We start from the raw sequence: 18,311 nt of genomic DNA on the forward strand, positions 1-18,311 counted from the left end.
TAGGCCTCTAGGTTGGCAACGCATCTGCAATACCCCTGGTGTTGCAGATGTTTATGGGCGGTGGTGATCTCTTACCATCAGGAGACCCACTTGCTCGTTTGCCATCCAGTCAAATAAAATAAAAATAGTAAAAAAAACAATTCTGAACAATTATTGGATTCAGAGAGAAAAAGAGTTATGACAAACGATCATTCTGACAAACGATCATTCGGACTTCTAATAAGTATGCGAGCCGATCGATATGGACCCGGAAAAAAAAATGTGCATGTCACGAAATTATCGCAACTCAACAAATTGCTGGACTTGCGTACGGCTCTCATCTACCATTGAGATCATATGGTCAGTTCTAAGTTTTTAAACGTAAGGTAGGGAGTTTGATATTCGTGAAAAATCGCGGCACCATTTGAAAATTGCGAGCACCATTTGTAACCTTATATCCATTCCTCCATATTATGTACATATTTATAAAACCATAGATATCTTATATCTTTAAACGAGTACACACTGCACATTCATGTTTGTTGTTTTTTGTAATGTCAGCTCCTTTAATCAAATACTCAGTCACAAGAAAACTGGCTTGTTATTCAGCGAATTTACTTGTGCAACTTATTTAATGCTTAGACCACCCAATCGGAAGAATTCTAAGGAACTTCGATTATGTACTTATTGCGACATAAAGAATTATTTTGTTAGGGACTTAAAAGTGACAATACAAATATTGCTTAAATATTATCTTGATAAGGAGAATTCTCGCAATATCGGAAACTACTGTACGATTGTTGTATTGTATTGTTCCTGGCCACTTAAGCGCTTGATTGCTCACATAAGTTGAAATTGTGACGACAATAATTTTACTAACAATACGAGTAGGTAGGTACCTACTAACCGCACCGTCAGACAGAACGAGACTGACTCAATTCGAATTATTCTTCAAAAATAAACATCGTGGAAAAAGAAAACAGGTTTCGTTTTGAAATGAAATTAATTCGAATTGTGTCAGTCTCGTTCTGAAGGTGCGGACATATCGCTATGATCGTCACTAGGACTCGTATAACCTATCATTCGACCCGATTGGATCAGCCATGGTGTCGAGTAGACTCAATTGTAGGGTAATAATCTGTGCGTCCCAGGTATAATCTAATACCTTTAAACGAGCAATTCTTATATAAACGGCTTCAACGCCGCAGAAATTTGGTATGTGCGGGCTTTCGGGGATGACAAATCGATCTAGCTTGGTCTTATCTCTGGGAAAATAATTATGAGTGAAAATCACGAAAATTAAGATCAAACCACTAAGGCGGCTTATATTTAGGTACACGTCAGTCGGAAAACAAAAACAAGTCTCAATTTCGTGAGTCAAATAAACATACAAGGCAAAGTTCTTCGAATCGAATTGCTCGGACTGTTGTTTCAGCAAATATTATTTAGGGAAAACCTTGTCGTTTTAACATATAAGATGCACATACTGCTTGTTTGAACAAGGTATATCCAATGTTCTCATTTCATAAGCGTAGTTTGCGAAATTACGTTATGTTTAAACTGGAGGCGGTGTGTTTAGTTAGAGATAGGTTTATCGAAGCGTAAGTAGACTCAGGTAAGCGAAAACACATCTAATTCGCAGAAAATTTTCGCATACTATTTGTATTGTATACATGAAATTCTTCAACCCGTGTGTGTTGGAGTAATAGCATAAACCATGTGCTCCCCCCCCCCCTACAGAATCTAAAAAAGTTGCCAAATGTTTAAGCAACCAAACCAGTCCTAAGTCTTTGACTTGACTTGCTTGGTCGATCCGGTCGTTGGTCGAAACCGAAATTTTCTCATTCTCCGTATCAACTTGCCCTTGAATAACAACTGCCCGCAAACACTCAACTAATAAGCAAATGGCACCGGTACGTGCCCGTCTTAAATCTACCAATTACTTAACTGGAGTTTAAATCAGTTACAGTAGTTGTGCAGTTTACGGGGACGATACATCAGCCGAACAAGATAAGTTAGGTTAAAGACGCTACGTGTGTCGTGGGTAAGGCTAGGAGCGATTAGCGATCTGACTTGAGCAAGCATTTTTTTTTTTCAATACCTTTTATTTCTCCTTACCGACCGATAGACTTGAGGCGCGCAAAGTCATTGCCTATCTTTAAGTCTATGCTTAGAGAGCACTATCTGTCATCTTGCGTATGAATGTTATAATTAGCTTATTTATGTTGTTTCTTTCTTTCTTTCTTTTATTGAAATCAATTTTTTTACAGTATTCCAAGACCATCTGCTGTTGTTATGGTATCTATCTACCTATCGATCTGTTTACATTTGTTGTGTATGTGTATTGTATGTGTTAGTTTTATGTATTCGTGATATTGCTCTAATTCTACTGTAAATTGCACCACCTACTAAAATTTATTCCTTACTTTTGTCCATTGTAAAGGTTGCCTGGAAGAGATCGCTCTGAAGCGATAAGGCCGCCTATTGCTTACCTTAGGATATCTCTATGTATATACTTGTGTTTTCTGAACTACTTACTGTGTTGGTGTGCAATAAAGAGTTATTGTATTGTATCTTTATTGTTTGACAAAGCGAGTAGTGAAAGAATTTTTTGATATCTTAAAAACAACGAAGATATGGAAGTTTTAAATTGTCAAACAGATAGAGCAGGGTTTCTCAAAGTGGGGTACGCGAACCCCTAGGGGTTCGCTATTCGACAGTAGGGGGTTCGCGACAAGGTTTACGTGATGGTGGCTGCAAGACTGGCAAGATGATTAAGATTGGTTTTTGGAGTCTTTTTGTATTTTTTAACTCCAAATTTGTTACTTACTTATTTGTTTGTTATTTGTTGTTGTTTGTTTCAGTTTGTATTTTCGTTGGCAAGACGATTCTTACTTATATTTGTTACCTTTTATTAAAATAAATAATATACATTATATTTAATAACTTAGTTTCTCCAACAGCCAGGGGGGGGGGGTTCGCTGTCGTCTAGAAACTTTAACAGGGGTACGTGGAGCCATAAGTTTGAGAAACCCTGAGATAGAGAATAAGGCTGCGTCTCCACCAAGAATGTGTGAGGATGTGTTGCGAGGAATGCTTTTTGCATGACTGCTTCTACCTCTGCCCTTTGGATGGCTGCGTGGTAAACTGCGACACAATACCAAGGTAATGCAAATGTTAAGGGTCGACCATTTGAGCGTTTTAACCGCCCCGATTTTCATGGTAATTTTTTTATGAATGAGCTGTAATAATAACCCGAAAACTGTAAGAGAATCTTCTACCATGCCAAGAAAAATGTACCCACTTGAATCAGTTAAATTAAATGCTCGAATAATGACCCTAAAAAATTAATATGCAGTTATCCGCTGGCCTCTTCTAACTTGCCCCTCGAAGAATAAAACATTCATCAGCACGTACGTTCTTAGACTAATTACTGTAAATCATTTACTTGTTACTAACTTTAGTTGGACTGAGCCGGTTTATTTTCGTAAACTATTAATCACGGACAAAAAATAACTTTATTTTCGGCACGTTCAATGGGGACGACAATGTGTCGTTATTGTATAGTTAAGTAAGATATCTAATTCTGGTGTTGCTATTTGTAGCCGAAACTCAGATTTAATTATTAATAGAGTGCTTGGTTTGAATGAATGAACCAAGTTGACATTTTGTTGGAAATTAAATAAATATTTTGATGGCCGATGGGGTCAGAAGGTTCTCGAATGGCGTCCGCGGACCGGGAGACGAGCTGTCGGTAGGCCTCCAACAAGATGGAGCGACGACTTGGTTAAGATCGCGGGATCGCGGTGGATGCGGAAAGCACAAGACCGGTCTGAGTGGAGAGCCTTGGGGGAGGCCTATGTCCAGCAGTGGAAGTCTTTCGGCTGACATGATGATGATGAAATAAATATAGAGATTGTTTCAGCACCCATTGATTAATTTTATTTGACGGATAAAAGTGATGCCGTCTCCGTCTATTGGAACAAAACAGACAGAGACGGCATCACATTTATCCGTCAAATAAATTTAATCAATGGATGGTAGAACAGGGGGTTAAACTATTTCGTGTGACGAAAACTTTAGTGCTCAAGTGCTTGTTTGGTGTCGAAGTTATTCAAACGTTTTTATTTAAATTGTTAAACCACTCAATAGAGTCGCGATTTCTTTTAAGCTTAATCTCTTTGATGTCCTACCTTCCGAACTCGTTCTAACCACTTGTTTGCTGTCCCTTTTTGTCGCACGAAATATTTTAAACATACATTTTATAGAGCGTGTCTAACCTACAACAATTTAGCCTGTGGGAATTCAGTAAAATCCTGGAATTTATTTCAACTACCATAGACCTAAAGCTTTACGCGGGAAAATCCGCAAGTACAGTTCTCTTGTAAATACCTATAAACAGAGGCATACGTCAGAAGTATTTTTCGCAGGCGATTTCACAAAAATTGTTCACGCACGCCCATTAAGTCGGAAAAAAACAGAACCGAGCGAGTTAATGGATTGAAAAGGGCAAAAAAGGATGGCACTCTTAACGGTCACACTTCTGAGAGAGATAAAAACTATGCGATATGTTGATAACCCGACACTTGAGGGACGTTAGCTTTTTACAAAAAAAAAATGAACTCGATTGCAGAGTATTTCTGAAGAAGATGCTAGTTTTAAGAGTTAAAAACGCGCGTGCTGATCACAGCGGGTGTTAACGAAACATGTGTCGTTTATCGCTTTTTTTGGGTACTAGTCGGGCAACAAACGGAACCCTATAATGTCGCTACGCTGTCTGTCTGTACATCTATCAGCCACAGAGCTGTTTGTCAAGAACCGTAATAGATAGACAGTTGAATTTTGTACATTATGTGTATTTTTATTGCCACTGCTGAGTTTCTATCGCATTTATAATATTAGTAACGATAAGCTAAAGGTCCCACGTTCAATCCCCGTTCGGGGCAGGTATTATGTATACGAAAAATTATGAACGTTTGTTCTAAAATCCTGTTTATTTATCAACATATTATTTAACCATATCTTAGCCAAATTAGAAAAGTAACCCCACGGTATTGTCACTTAAAGTTCAATATGTCAAAAAGGGCTTACCCAATTTTAATGAAACATAGCTAAGACCCACCGCAAGGAAACTCGCTTGCACGTGAAAAAACCGCATCAAAATCAGCCCGTCCATTTGAGAGCTACGACGCCACAGACTTATTATCAGGCCTACGCTTATGTTTCAGACGAATTTTTGGCGTGTTGCCTGTGCACAATGACTTTGGTGGCCGACTAGACCGATACGGGAGCGACATGTTCGTCCACATGCCTGATAAGAAAAGTTACAATCTTATAACACCCCTCTTTTTAACCCCCGACGCCAAAAGAGGAATGTTATAAGTTTGACCACTATGTGAATCGATTTGAATGCGGTTTTTTTTTAAAGTAGGATTTCTAGCGATGGTTCCTTCCTAGATAATATATGTTTAATCAAAATTGGTTCAGCCGTTTTTGTGATATTGAACTTTGAAGCGACAAAGTCGGGGGGTTTCCAACTATGTGTTGGTTAGGTTATTACGTCCGCGTCGGGGGTTAAAAATAAAGGTCAGGTTTTCTCCAGTGCTGTAGCTGTATTTTAAGCTGTGTAACGAGGAAAAACATATACAACTGAGAGTTAACAGCAGGGCCATAAATATTCGAGCGCACTCAGCTGAGATCCGGTTTTTCCGAACTTATGTTAAACTTAAGTTATACAAGGCGAGCAGTTGTTTACTATCAGATCAGTACTGTCAACGGAAGCAAGTCATACATCTTTAAATTTACTTTTTAAGTAACGATTCTCATAGAAAGCCCCAAATTTTACGACGACGAATTGGACGAGAAATTTTAGCACTTTGGAAGTGTCTCTCGCGCAAATTATTCATTTTAGAAAAAAATATATTAGTAACCTCAATATCATTTTTGAAGACCCATCCCGCACGTAAGGGTTTGAAGGAAAAAAAAATTGAGTTTCAGTTCTAAGTATAAGAATGGGGAACCCCAAAAATTTATTGTTTTTTTTTTTCTATTTTTGTGTGAAAATCTTAATGCGGTCCACAGAATACATCTACTTAACAAGTTTCAACAGTAAAGTTCTTATAGTTTCGGAAAAAAGTGGCTGTGACATACGGACGGACAGACAGACAGACAGACATGACGATCCATAAGGGTTCCGTTTTTTGCCATTTGGCTACGGAACCCTAAAAAGTGAAACGGTAATTAGACGGGTGCACAGATGAATGAGAATGCCCGACTTAGGTTTTTTTTTTTTGGTATTTTATCTACATTTATGTGATCCTTATTGACTTCTTAACTTTTAGCCCTAGTATTTCTACATCCTTTAGTTAGCCTGTAAAAGCAGTGTCAAGATGTTAAACTCACATACCTTAAATTTAAGCAATCCTATGAACAGCCGAGATCATCTGGAACAGAAATAAGTTTATGTTAAAATTATGGAAAAAAGACAAAAGCAGGTTAGACAATAAGCGGTCTCATCGCTTCAGAGCGATCTCTTCCAGACAATCACATAAGTACATGATATATATAAACTAAAGCAAATACGTTAGAAGTAGAATGGCGGTAATGAATGGACAGGAAAAACTAAAAACAAAAATACATATATGCATATATACAGCAAATTAATTAGACCTATAATATAACATTACTAACATATACAGCACTAACATCCATCCCTAGAAACTATATAGAAGTATACTATAATATTAGTAAGATATACGTAAACAGCTGTTGTGGTCTATGGCTGTATGGTCTCTCAAGCAGAGGATCGCGCAAACCTGTGAAGCGATTCAGAGTGTGCGAAGTTCCCAATCCGTCCTGGGCCCACACGGGAACTACGGTTGTAGCCCTCTCATTCTGAGGAGGCCCGGCAGTGGGACCTTTATAGGCCGCGATGATGATGATATTTAACCAATCAAAACCCGGGACAAAGCCTAAGGCCCGCGTCCACGAGCACCGATAAATCTCCCCGGCCCATTGGACGGACACCTTAATGAAAGGGCTGTTTCAATGCACATAATTACTAGGGGCATGCTTGGGCATTAATTACTACTCTGTTGGGGACACGTGCGGTTCCCACGGGTGGGCAGGGCCATTTGGTATACTTAAGAACAATGAAAACTGATGTTTACAATTTTAGTGCAGGTAAGTATACAGAGTCTCTAATCATGGGGCTTTAATCTAGGGTTCGATTCTACTCGCATAATTGAGCTACTTTTTTAAAATATGATCACTGTTAATTTCATTTTTAGGGTTCCGTACCTCGAAAGGAAAAAACGGAACTCATATAGGATCACTTTTTGTCCGTCTGTCTGTCAAGACCCTTTTTCTCGGGAACGCGTCGGGAGGTATCAAGCTGAAATTTATATCAAATACTGAGGTCCCTTGGAGCTGTGAAAAAATCAAACTTCTACTAAGCCAATGCAATCAAAAGATGCAGCCGTTTATGCTGCAAATTTCCGCAAATTTTCGAAACTTCCCGTGAACCCAGAATCTTGAAATTTGGTATGAAGGTAGCTATTATAATGCAACCAACTAGAAAAGTCGGAAAATCTCGATTTTTTATGTCTGTCTGTAAATATCAATGACCAATATAATCTGACCCCACACTGCGTACGTTTTGCTTAAGAGCAGCGCTCTGCTCTGCGATTCCCGTTTACATACCTATAAATGTGTGCGGAACCCTCGGTGCGCGAGTCCGACTCGCACTTGCCCGATTTTTTTTTTCATAAAATTAAATGTAATTTTCAATGTATGCGATACAATACTAAATTGACGGCACATTGATAAATGTTTATCTTAGAGATGGCAAATAAATGTCAAAAGTCCCTAAGAGACAACGATAACACCGCCATGTCCGATAGATCAATAAATGATCTCAATTTAAGTTTTTCGAAAATGTTACAAAACAAAAGTACTTAGCTTGGTTTTGTGAGTAGAATCAAACCTTGAATTTAAAGCCCTATGATCAGAGACACCCTGTATAATTTTGGTGAATATCATTTTCCATTTCTTTTTTTCTCTCCATGTCTCGCTTTTTTTATGAATTTATCTCTAAATTGGGTAGACTAAGAAGTATAATTTTTGCACTTCTTCAACGGATAGCAGACCTGATAATTTAATCTTGATAGTTCCACGCGTTCCTGAAAAAAAGGGTCTTGACGGAGAGACAGTCGATAAACTTATCTTACTTTACGGTAAAAGAAACCTGTACAAACCTGCAAAGCAATTCAATGGTGCGTGTGAAGTTCCCGATCCGCATTGGGCCCGCGTGGGAACTACGGCCCAAGCCCTCTCATTACTCCTGTGCCCAGCAGTGGGATGTATATAGGCTGGGATGAATGAATGCTAAATTTGATCCGCCTTCATCACGTTGTTTGCCAGAACCTTCATTACGTGAGTCGATCGTGCGATTGGTGAAGTGTTGGTTTAGGACGGGTCGAGTGGGCGTGTAATGACCACTTGGACGTCTTGAATGGAAAGAAAGCTAAAACGTCCTGAGAAAAGTCTCCGGTTACGTTATACGGCTTAGGTAATCTATGGTCGAGGTCAGAGATACTTGCAATGCTGACATAAGTAAATATTCGTAGAAATAGATTCTAGTTACAGTAAAGGCCATATGAGTAACTTAAAAATTAAAATCAAACAAATAAAAGATAAAAGAAAGATAGAAATAAAATACATTTATTTAGATTGAAAATACAAACTGAAATATAGATGCACAGAAAAACCAGAAAAATAAGACCATCACTGGGAATCGAACCCAGGTCCTCGGTATTCCGTACCGCGTGCTATACCGCTACACCACTGATGGTCAACGGTACCGACACGAATTTCCCCTATGCACCTCATATCTCAGCTTGTTTGTTCCTTATTTAGCCACTTAAGCAGTGACGCTAGCGACATCTATGCCGTAGCCCTCATCGAGAAACTTTTTCGGCACTCCATTGGAACTAACCGCTCACCCGGACAAGAGATATCGTTACTAAGCAATCAAATTAAGATTGGTTTTTTGGAATCTTTTTGTATTTTTTATTTCAATTCCAAATTTTTACTTTTACGGTCATCCCGTAAAACCTAAATTGAAAATACAAACTGAAATATAGATGCACAGAAAAACCAGGAGGACCTGGGTTCGATTCCCAGTGATGGTCTTATTTTTCTGGAGGGTAAAAAATACAAAAAGATTCCAAAAAACCAATCTTACATTTATTTAGCGCCATAAAACAAACATAGAACAAATAAAGACATACATGACGCTAAATAGGCCCCCACTCAGCATAAACTACTGAAACAATTGAGGAAAAAAAATGGTATGTACTTTGACACCCTAGCAAGAACGTACGATAGTCGGAACGTTGCTGGCTTATAATCGCGAACCGTTTGATTTAGTAATTTTAAGGACATAAGATTTTAACCCGGAAAATAACATAGGTCTAGAGGGATAGCGTTAAATGAATTCATCACGGGCAACTAGTATCATATCGAAAATACAAACTGAAATATAGATGCTCTGTAGCGGTGCTCTGCCGCTGCGCTGTAGCGGTATAGCACACGGCACGGAACGCCGAGGACCTGGATTCGATTCCCAGCGCTGGTCTTATTTTTCTGGTTTTTCTGTGCATCTATATTTCAGTTTGTATTTTCGATATAGGTTTTACGGGATGACCGTGAAAGTAACAAAAATTTGGAATTGAAATAAAAAAATACAAAAAGATTCCAAAAAACCAATCTTAACTAGTATCATATCAAATCCCTACTTCCCTACTTATAATATTATAAATGCGAAAGTAACTCTGTCTGTCTGTCTGTCTGTCTGTCTGTCTGTCTGTTACCCTTTCACGTCGAAACCACAGAACCGATTTTGATGAAATTTGGTATATAGGTAGTTTGAACCCCAAGGACCAACATAGGATACTTTTTATTCCGGTAGAGGGCGCCACCGCGCGATAACCTAGATCCGCGCAGACGTAGTCGCGGGCATAAGCTAGTAAATAAATAACTCAACATTCTCCTTCATTCCCCAATACACTACCGCTCGGACGACACCGCGGACCAACACACTAGTTTTAATTGGCCAGAGTTCGGTGCCTCGTAAGTTATGATTGGTCTAATAAAGCTATTGTGCAGCTTTATTGGAGATACGTGGGGCGCGTTTATATGGAAGTAGTTTCATAGTATGTAGTTTGTAGTAACTTTGCCATTCTGCCGTGAACTTGGCCACACTAGTTGAGACTGTGGAAGTAGATGTCACGTTGAACTTCACGTACCTACAAACTTACACTTACAAGTTGACAGGAATGAATTGAATGAGTGAAGGTTATACCTTTTTTGGCATAATCTCGTATCGCATTGTATCGTTTAGCATAATTATCATATTCCCAAAACGCATATCGCATAATCGCGTTTATACGAAACGCTGTGTGGAGTCGCAGTGCTAACATAGCCTAACCTAATTGGGGAAATAGCGCAATGATTTTGTTATATAAAATTATGCGAATTAATTCGCAAAGTATATTTTATGCCAGGTAATTATTTTGTTAAAAAAGTTTATGCCATACATGTTAGAATAAGTTTCACAAACCCTAACAACGAGATAATCAACACTGCAGGCGACTCGTGACCACAGCCGTTGCAGTGTGATCGAAACTTCGAAGTTATTTTAGTGGACGTCCTACGGCTGACAAGATGATGATTGTTAACTGGTCTAATGTAACCTATAAAGTACATAAGAACGAATTTAACCGACATTTCACAAACGACCGCCGTTGGGCAGTGTGCCCAAAAAGCTGGCTGCATTTCCTCGCTGAATTTCTGTTAATACGCTAGCCGAGGTTTAGAAACACGAAGGCATTCGTACGAAGCTTAGTGATCTAGAAATGATACTGTCGGAAATATCTGTGCGCCTAATTACTTGACGTAATTGAAATTAGGAGTTCAGCGAAGTACCTATATATGTATTCACAAAAAAAGTGGCTCTGTGATTTAATAATTTGAGTCTGTCTTATTTTTACATGACACTGACCATGATTGACAGGGTTCAAAATTATAGAAAACGATAATCAAGATCCCTATCTCACTTGATGATAAATGCAAATGAGGCCAAAGGTGTATCTCACAGTTCTCTATCGTTTGCCCGAATTTTTTATGCCATAATGTATCGTTTTCCATAATTTTTATTGGCCATAAAGTAATTTATTTCTGAAATAGTATAATCAGAGTTTATATTAAACTAACCTAACCTACTGCATTTTATAAGATGACATTAAAAAAAATCCTGAAAACAGCGCGGTTCTATATATTTTATGGCAAACGTTGATATGGCAAGTGAAATTCGGGCAAGTAAAGTTATACGGTATCTCACTGGTTCAGTAACAGCCAATTCACTGTAGCCTTTATGTCATTGCTTTGCATAGATTAATCACACTAACATATAAATAGCATTTTTAACCCGGAAATAATTTAACCCGGAAAGTAGCATAGTTAGTTAGTTGCAGGTGGTAGGACCTTGTGCAAGGTCCGCCCGGATTGCTACCACCATCTTGCTCGCTAATCCTGCCGTGAAGCAGCTGTGCTTGCACTGTTGTGTTTCGGCGTGGAGAGTGAGACAGCCGGTGAAATTACTGGCACGTGAGGTATCCCATCTTAGACCTCTAGGTTGGCAACGCGTCTGCAATTCCCCTGGTGTTGCAGATGTTTATGGGGACCCACTTGCTCGTTTGCCATCCAGTCAAATAAAAAAAAAAAAAAGTCCGCTCGCTTCCCAGAAGTAGTCGCGGGTAACAGCCAGAGCTAGTATCGCATAAATGATCACCACCATAGAGATAGAAGTCACATGTTTAACAATATTAAATGATTTATATCTACGTATTATACAATACAATACAATACAAATATTCTTTATTGATCACCGAAAGCAGTACAGAGACATTACAAAAATTGAATATTATTATGTAATGTTTTTGCAGTTATTTATTTATTTATCGTATGGCTTGCAAATTACACTCAAATCATAACTTAAATTTACATTTCCTAAGGTATTCTGCTGCTTCGCTCGTGAGGGTTTTGAAGTCTTCTATTTTCCCTCCGTATCTTGTTAGGGGGCACTCCAGCACGATATGGCGCACTGTCTGTTTCGGATGTCCACATCTGCACGATCCGCTTTCACTCCAATCCCACTTTTTCCGAAGGTGGGCACAGTAAAAAAAAAAAAAAAAATAAAAAGAATATTTATTCACAAAGCAAAAAATATAACATAACAAAATACAAAGAAAGAAACAGATAAAACATAATTTGTGAAGAGGTAAAGGACTCAGCAGAGCTGCTGGTTTTCGGTCCTCACCTTGAAGAAGGAAATGGTAGTGTGGCTGACAATAAGCAAAACACTACCTAAAACATAATAAAAAAAGAAAAAGAAAAATCAATTCCATACCTACTACCTACCTATTTTAGTACAGTACATTTACATCTTTATAATAAAAACAAAGTCGTGTTAGTTACACCATTTATAACTCAAGAACAGCTGGAACATTTTTTTATGATTTTTGTGCTTTTAAATTTGACCAACAGTGACCAACTCCTGTCCTCAAACGGTTGAGCAAGCACCAAACACGACGTGGCTCCTTAACGTCAGTCGGTTCAGCGGAGACAATATTAGCGCCAACTAGTTTGTCGCAGATCCATTTTGTGGAAATAATCTTGTCACGGTACGACCTCCATCGTCACCGCCTGTGTCACTCTGAGCCCACTGAGCCCACCCCGTTCGGGGGGGCTACAACGAAATCCTAAAATCTAAGTTCGCATCGTACCGTCTCTCTCACTCTCGTATTGAATATTAGCGTCAGCGCGACGAGAAGATATACGAAGTTTGAATTTTGTATTTCGTAGTGTAGGGCCACGGACGTTCCTTGGAAATAGGAATCCGGATGCTTTAATTGGCTTTGTTGGGGCTAAACGATGGATTATGCGTCTTGTACCCCGGACTTATTCTAGAAGGCTTTGACACGCGGCGGGATCAGTATTCGTATATACAAATCTTCATTTGTCATCATCATCATCATCATCATCCCAGCCTATATACGTCCCACTGCTGGGCCATAGTTCCCACGCGGGCCCAGTGCGGATTGGGAACTTCACACGCACCATTGAATTGCTTCTCAGGTGTGTGCAGGCAGGTTTCCTCACGATGTTTTCCTTCACCGCAAAGCTCGTGGTAAATTTCAAATGTAATTCCGCACATGAATTTCGAAAAACTCAGAGGTGCAAGCCGGGGTTTGAACCCACGATTTGTTAGCTATATTTTTGGTTCTTGGCTATATTTTACAAGTTTCACCAAAATACCAAGGACAGAGGAGGAGGATTTGAGGATTTTCTCTAATCCCCTGAACAGCGGATCAATTATTCCCTTTCACGAAACTAAATATAATATTTTAAATCCTTATTTCCAGTAAGGAAATGGTTTGTTACGACAAACGCGAAAACGGTCCTCTGAAAACTCTGGAATGAATTATTATAATTATTATGAGGTTAATTGCTTCCTCTTTTATCTGTGCTTGTTTTTGAATTATAATATAATAGATATTATTCTGTTATGTTCTGGGATGGCTGTGATTCTAAAATGTTCTTTTTTTACTCAATTTCGACTTTAGAGACCGGCTATTCTTCGTGAATGTTTTATTATTAAAGTGTTTGTTTTTCCTCTATATTCCAAAACGTTGTATTGATAACAAAAAAAAAACTCCTTTTTTGAAGTCGGTTAATAACTTGAACCCCCGTAAGAAAGTAATAGATATACCCACTTACAATAGTTTTTGTTCCTAAACATTTTTAATTATGTAAGTTTTTTTAACCCCCGACTCAAAAAGAGGGGTGTTATAAGTTCTAAGTGTGTGTGTGTGTGTGTGTGTGTGTGTCTGTCTGTGGCACCGTAGCTCTTAAACGGGTGGACCGAATCCAATGCGGTTTTTTATTTAAAAGCAGGTTTTCTGGCGATTGTTCTTAGATTATGTTTCATCAAAATCGGTTCAGCCGTTTTTGAGATATTGAACTTTGAAGTGACAAAGTCGGGGGTTTTCCAACTTATTGTTGGTAAGGTTATTTGCTTTCTGTACTTCCATTAATAGATTGCTATTGTAAGATCGGAGTAACACAACCGGTTACATATTCAGCAAATTGAAAATACCCCGTCTAAATTTGTCATCGTCATTGTCAACATTACACTCGACCTCATCCCAAGCTGCTAGGTCATAGACCTCACGAAAAGCCGCCATTCGATTCGCGTGCCGCGCTCGCGATCGCAATATGGAATGGTACCAGTCTTATCTGAATCTTTTGATCCGATCGACCTCTTTATCAGAGGTCCGTTGGGTGCAATGAACTGTGCGAGATAAACGCCGATGGTAGTGGCATCTTTTGACCGCAAATCTAGTTTGAAGAGCTTGCAGTTACTTGGCGCTAGGTGCATTTTGTAGATATTGTGCCTCCTGTGATAAGTAATACAACTCTGAAAGTCCTACTGTTTTACCCAACTGCAAAGAGAGGTACTTATATGCTTTCACGTAGAATAAATCTCTTTCAGCGTTTCTACTAACCGGCCAAATAAGCAATTTTGATTTTGGTCTAGTGCGAGTTGTAGTTGTGACAAACACGCCATGGTTTCCATAAAAATATATGGGTACCATCAGCCAAATAAGTGGTCTATCAATTTTTAAACAAGTTCCTATCAACTGTATATGTCACTAAAGTCGAACTTTCAAGTTGACAGAGACGTCTATTGACATTATTGTTTTATGACATGCAAACGATTATCAACTTTAGAGTGGTAGACCACATATTTGGCTGATGGTACGTCAAAATTTGCGCTTTAATATTTATATCAAAAAAAATCCAATGTTAGTAGAGCCCTGCTTCCAAGTAAAACGTACGCAGTGTTAATAAATAAATGTCATAGGACAATTGACACCAATTTACCTAGTCCCAAACTAAGCAAAGCTAGTACTATATGGGTACAACACACGGATAAACATACTTATATAGATAAATACATACTTTTATACATATTAAACACCCAAGACCCCAGAACAAACATTCGTATTATTCACACAAACTGCCCCGGCCGGGGATCGAACCCGGAACCTCAAGCTTCATAGTCAGGTTCTCGAACCACTTGGCTATCCGGTAGACCGTGTTGAGCATTTCATATTGATTGGTTGGAACCCCATTAACTTTAACTCGTGATTATATTAGCGACAACAGAAAATAAACATGTTATGTAGGTAAAAAATTAAATATTAGCTGTCTATATATTAAGTACGGTTCTTGAGATGCCTGTGACGAGGACGGACGATATTATTAGGGTTCCATATACCCCTCTTCGGTAGTGAACCCTAGAACAGATGACAGAACCGTTTAACATGACGACGTTCATTATTAAAATATTAAAACTTACACCATGAAGCACTAGTGACATTTTAAAAATTCTTCTTGAGTTACGAGCTCAGCATGTACTTTGATCCTAGTAGCTCCAGCAAGAATTTTACACAGAGCATACTTAAATGGTAGAGGTATACGAGTAGTATAGTCGGCTAAGTGAGTGCTTTAATTTTTTACGACAAGGAACCGATTCTTGAATATCATTCCTCAAAAATATATTTTGCAGTAAAACTCTGAAACACTATCGTTTATACTTCTTTGTACTTTTACTTCCTTATTCTACTAATATTGTAAATGCGAAAGTTTGTGGTGATTTCGTGAGCGAGCGCATGTGTGTGATATTTGTGGGTGTTTGTTGATATTTGGTATAAAGATAGCTGAATCTCTGGAATAACACATACTAAAGGTCACAGCTCGTTAGAGCCACCCGGCACCCGATCAGCACCGTCTCGACAACCAGCCAACGAGTGGACCTCGCGTGGTCCACGATTTTCCTAGTAGTCACTATGTCTGCCGAGTGGTACACTCGCCGTCCGCGCGTGGCAACCTCGCGAGTGAGGCGATCCGGTGACGCTACGGCGTTGATGTAGTGAGTGCATGCCCAAACAAATCCATATGAAGATTACTAACCACTCGAGGCGAGGCGGTGCTGGTTGGGTGCCGGGTGGCTGTAATGAGCTGTGACCTTTATACCTACAACTAAAAGTCTTAGTGCGAGAATATTTTTTTTAAACAGAAATATCGCAATTAAGGAAAAATTTCTATATTTGGTAAATGGCCTGCCTAGGACTACCCCTTAAAATTGTCTTACTACATATGGGTCATCTCATCTTGTACAATTAACTCAATATCACAAATATCATTTTGCCTTTCAACCGTAGATACATTCTTTCTTTTCTAAAAACAACTTGCAAGTTTTGAAGCAAACAAACACAAACTAATTAAATAAAAGCTTGTAAAAAACCCGACCGCTAATTCAAGTTGACGTGGACATGCAACTTTGTAATAGAAACTTACGTGAAAAAACTTTACTAAATAACTTTTACCTTTTGCCCGATTAAAGTCGGTTCCAAAGAAATGATTAGTGATACGGCAGTTCAATGACCTCTGTGCACGTAAGTACATACCGTACAGAGATCGCCTGTTACATTCGCTATATTTAGTCAGGCCTTCTGCTCAGTGTCTGATTGAGTTTATTTTGGGTACTAGAGCTGTTATTTTATCGATAAAGTTTAGGTTATACGGGGGCTTTTACGGGATGGCCGTAAAAGTAACAAATTTGGAGTTGAAATAAAAAAATACAAAGACTCCAAATAACCAATCATAAGGTAAAAATATTTTTTAATTTTTTGTAATTTAAATTTTTATGCTTAACTTTAAAATTTGTGATCTTACGTAAGAACTATCAGGACTCCCTTCCACTTAATCGACATAGGTATGTAAGAAATAAGTGGCGTCCTACTTGTGTTTAAAATGGTTTCACATACATTCAACAAATAAAGTTTCAACTTACAAGTTTAAACAATCACAAACGACAACCCTAGCAGCGTCGGGTATCGATTCCGAAACCATCGACACCCGATCGACATTTACCTCTGATTTCGGACATTTACGGCGATCGCGGTTACCTGAATAGCGAATGGCGGCCATTTTGTAACCAGAATAGCCGCTTTAAATAGGGCTGTCACAAATGTCAAAAGCGTCTAGCCGGTCCATGATACAATTTGTCAGTAGAAGTTTGTGGATACTTAACTAGAGTTGTGACAGAACACTCACTCAGTTCCCTGAACTTCAGTGGAACTTAATTATTTTCTATCTTTACTTCTTCTGTTTTAATATTTTTTTTTTTTCAAGTTTAATTAAATTAGTTTCGGATTTAAGTGTTTTGTGCCTATTAAAATTAGACCTTTCCTTTGTATTAGAATAGTATTTTTAAGGTCTGTTGCATCACTTATTGATAAATTTAATGTGATGTAACAGATAACTGTGATGCTGTCTGTCTCTGTTTGTTTGGTCCGAATAAACAGAGATGTGTTACAGTTTTTTATTTTCCGCCGCGATTTTTTTTTATTTCTCAGTTTTTAGTCTAGGACATCCCTACTCTATTGGTTTTTTGGTTACGGCAATTTGTAATGTTTTTTTTTTATTGACTAATTCTTTTGATTGCGTTTACTTAGAAGTTCCATTTTTTCTGCTTTATGGGGCAATGGGTAGCAGACTCAAACAACTGCTAAGATAACTACTAAATACCTAGTATTTGATATTAATTGCAGCTTGATACTTCCACACGTGTTTTTGAAAAAAAAAAGGATGTCGATAGACAGAGAGACAAGACTGACGGACAAAGTGATCCTACAAGGGTTCCGTTTTTGCATTTGAGGTACGATGCCCTAAAAGTTGAGTAAATACAAAAAAATTACAATTTTAAAGAAATTTTTGCTACATTTAACCAAGATCTAGCACAAAATACGCACAGCCCTAGCGTCTTACCCGCTTCGACTTGCGACAGCCCTAGCTCAAACCAGGTTGCACGTGCTGCAGCATATTAGTCATAGTCATATAGAATGCACTTACTAATTGCATGAGCTCATAGATAAGCCAAGTCAATGTTTGGTTGCACTGTATATGGATAAGCGCCGATCGAAATATGGATGGCATCCATATTGGATCACGTTGAGTACTATTATTTCTTGGGACTTAGGGTGAAGCCAAACGAACGTAATTTTTTGAGTTGTGAGTCGAGCGATTTTTGCTGCTTTCAGTTTTGTACAAAGTCCAGTTTGTACCAAGCGACGACGCAAAATGAGTTTTATACAAGTTGGACTTTTGAATTAAACCAAAATTACGCGACCGACTCTTAACTC

General features: G+C 38.5%; 1 protein-coding gene across 3 annotated transcripts in view; it reads right to left on the reverse strand.

The window, feature by feature from the left end:
- kek5 (leucine-rich repeat, immunoglobulin-like domain-containing kekkon 5 protein) overlaps positions 1–18,311 on the reverse strand; it is a 263,002-nt gene that overhangs the window by 71,372 nt on the left and 173,319 nt on the right. The window contains exon 2 of one of the 3 annotated variants that reach the window (XM_074098640.1): positions 6,386–6,422. The exons of the other annotated variants lie outside the window; for them this stretch is intronic. The gene's annotated coding sequence lies outside the window, so the exon portion shown is untranslated. The remainder of the gene's footprint in view (positions 1–6,385; positions 6,423–18,311) is intronic. 3 annotated transcript variants of the gene reach the window in all.

This window comes from Choristoneura fumiferana, chromosome 15 (genome assembly GCF_025370935.1).
Source record: "Choristoneura fumiferana chromosome 15, NRCan_CFum_1, whole genome shotgun sequence".
Classification (NCBI taxonomy): Eukaryota; Metazoa; Arthropoda; class Insecta; order Lepidoptera; family Tortricidae; genus Choristoneura; species Choristoneura fumiferana.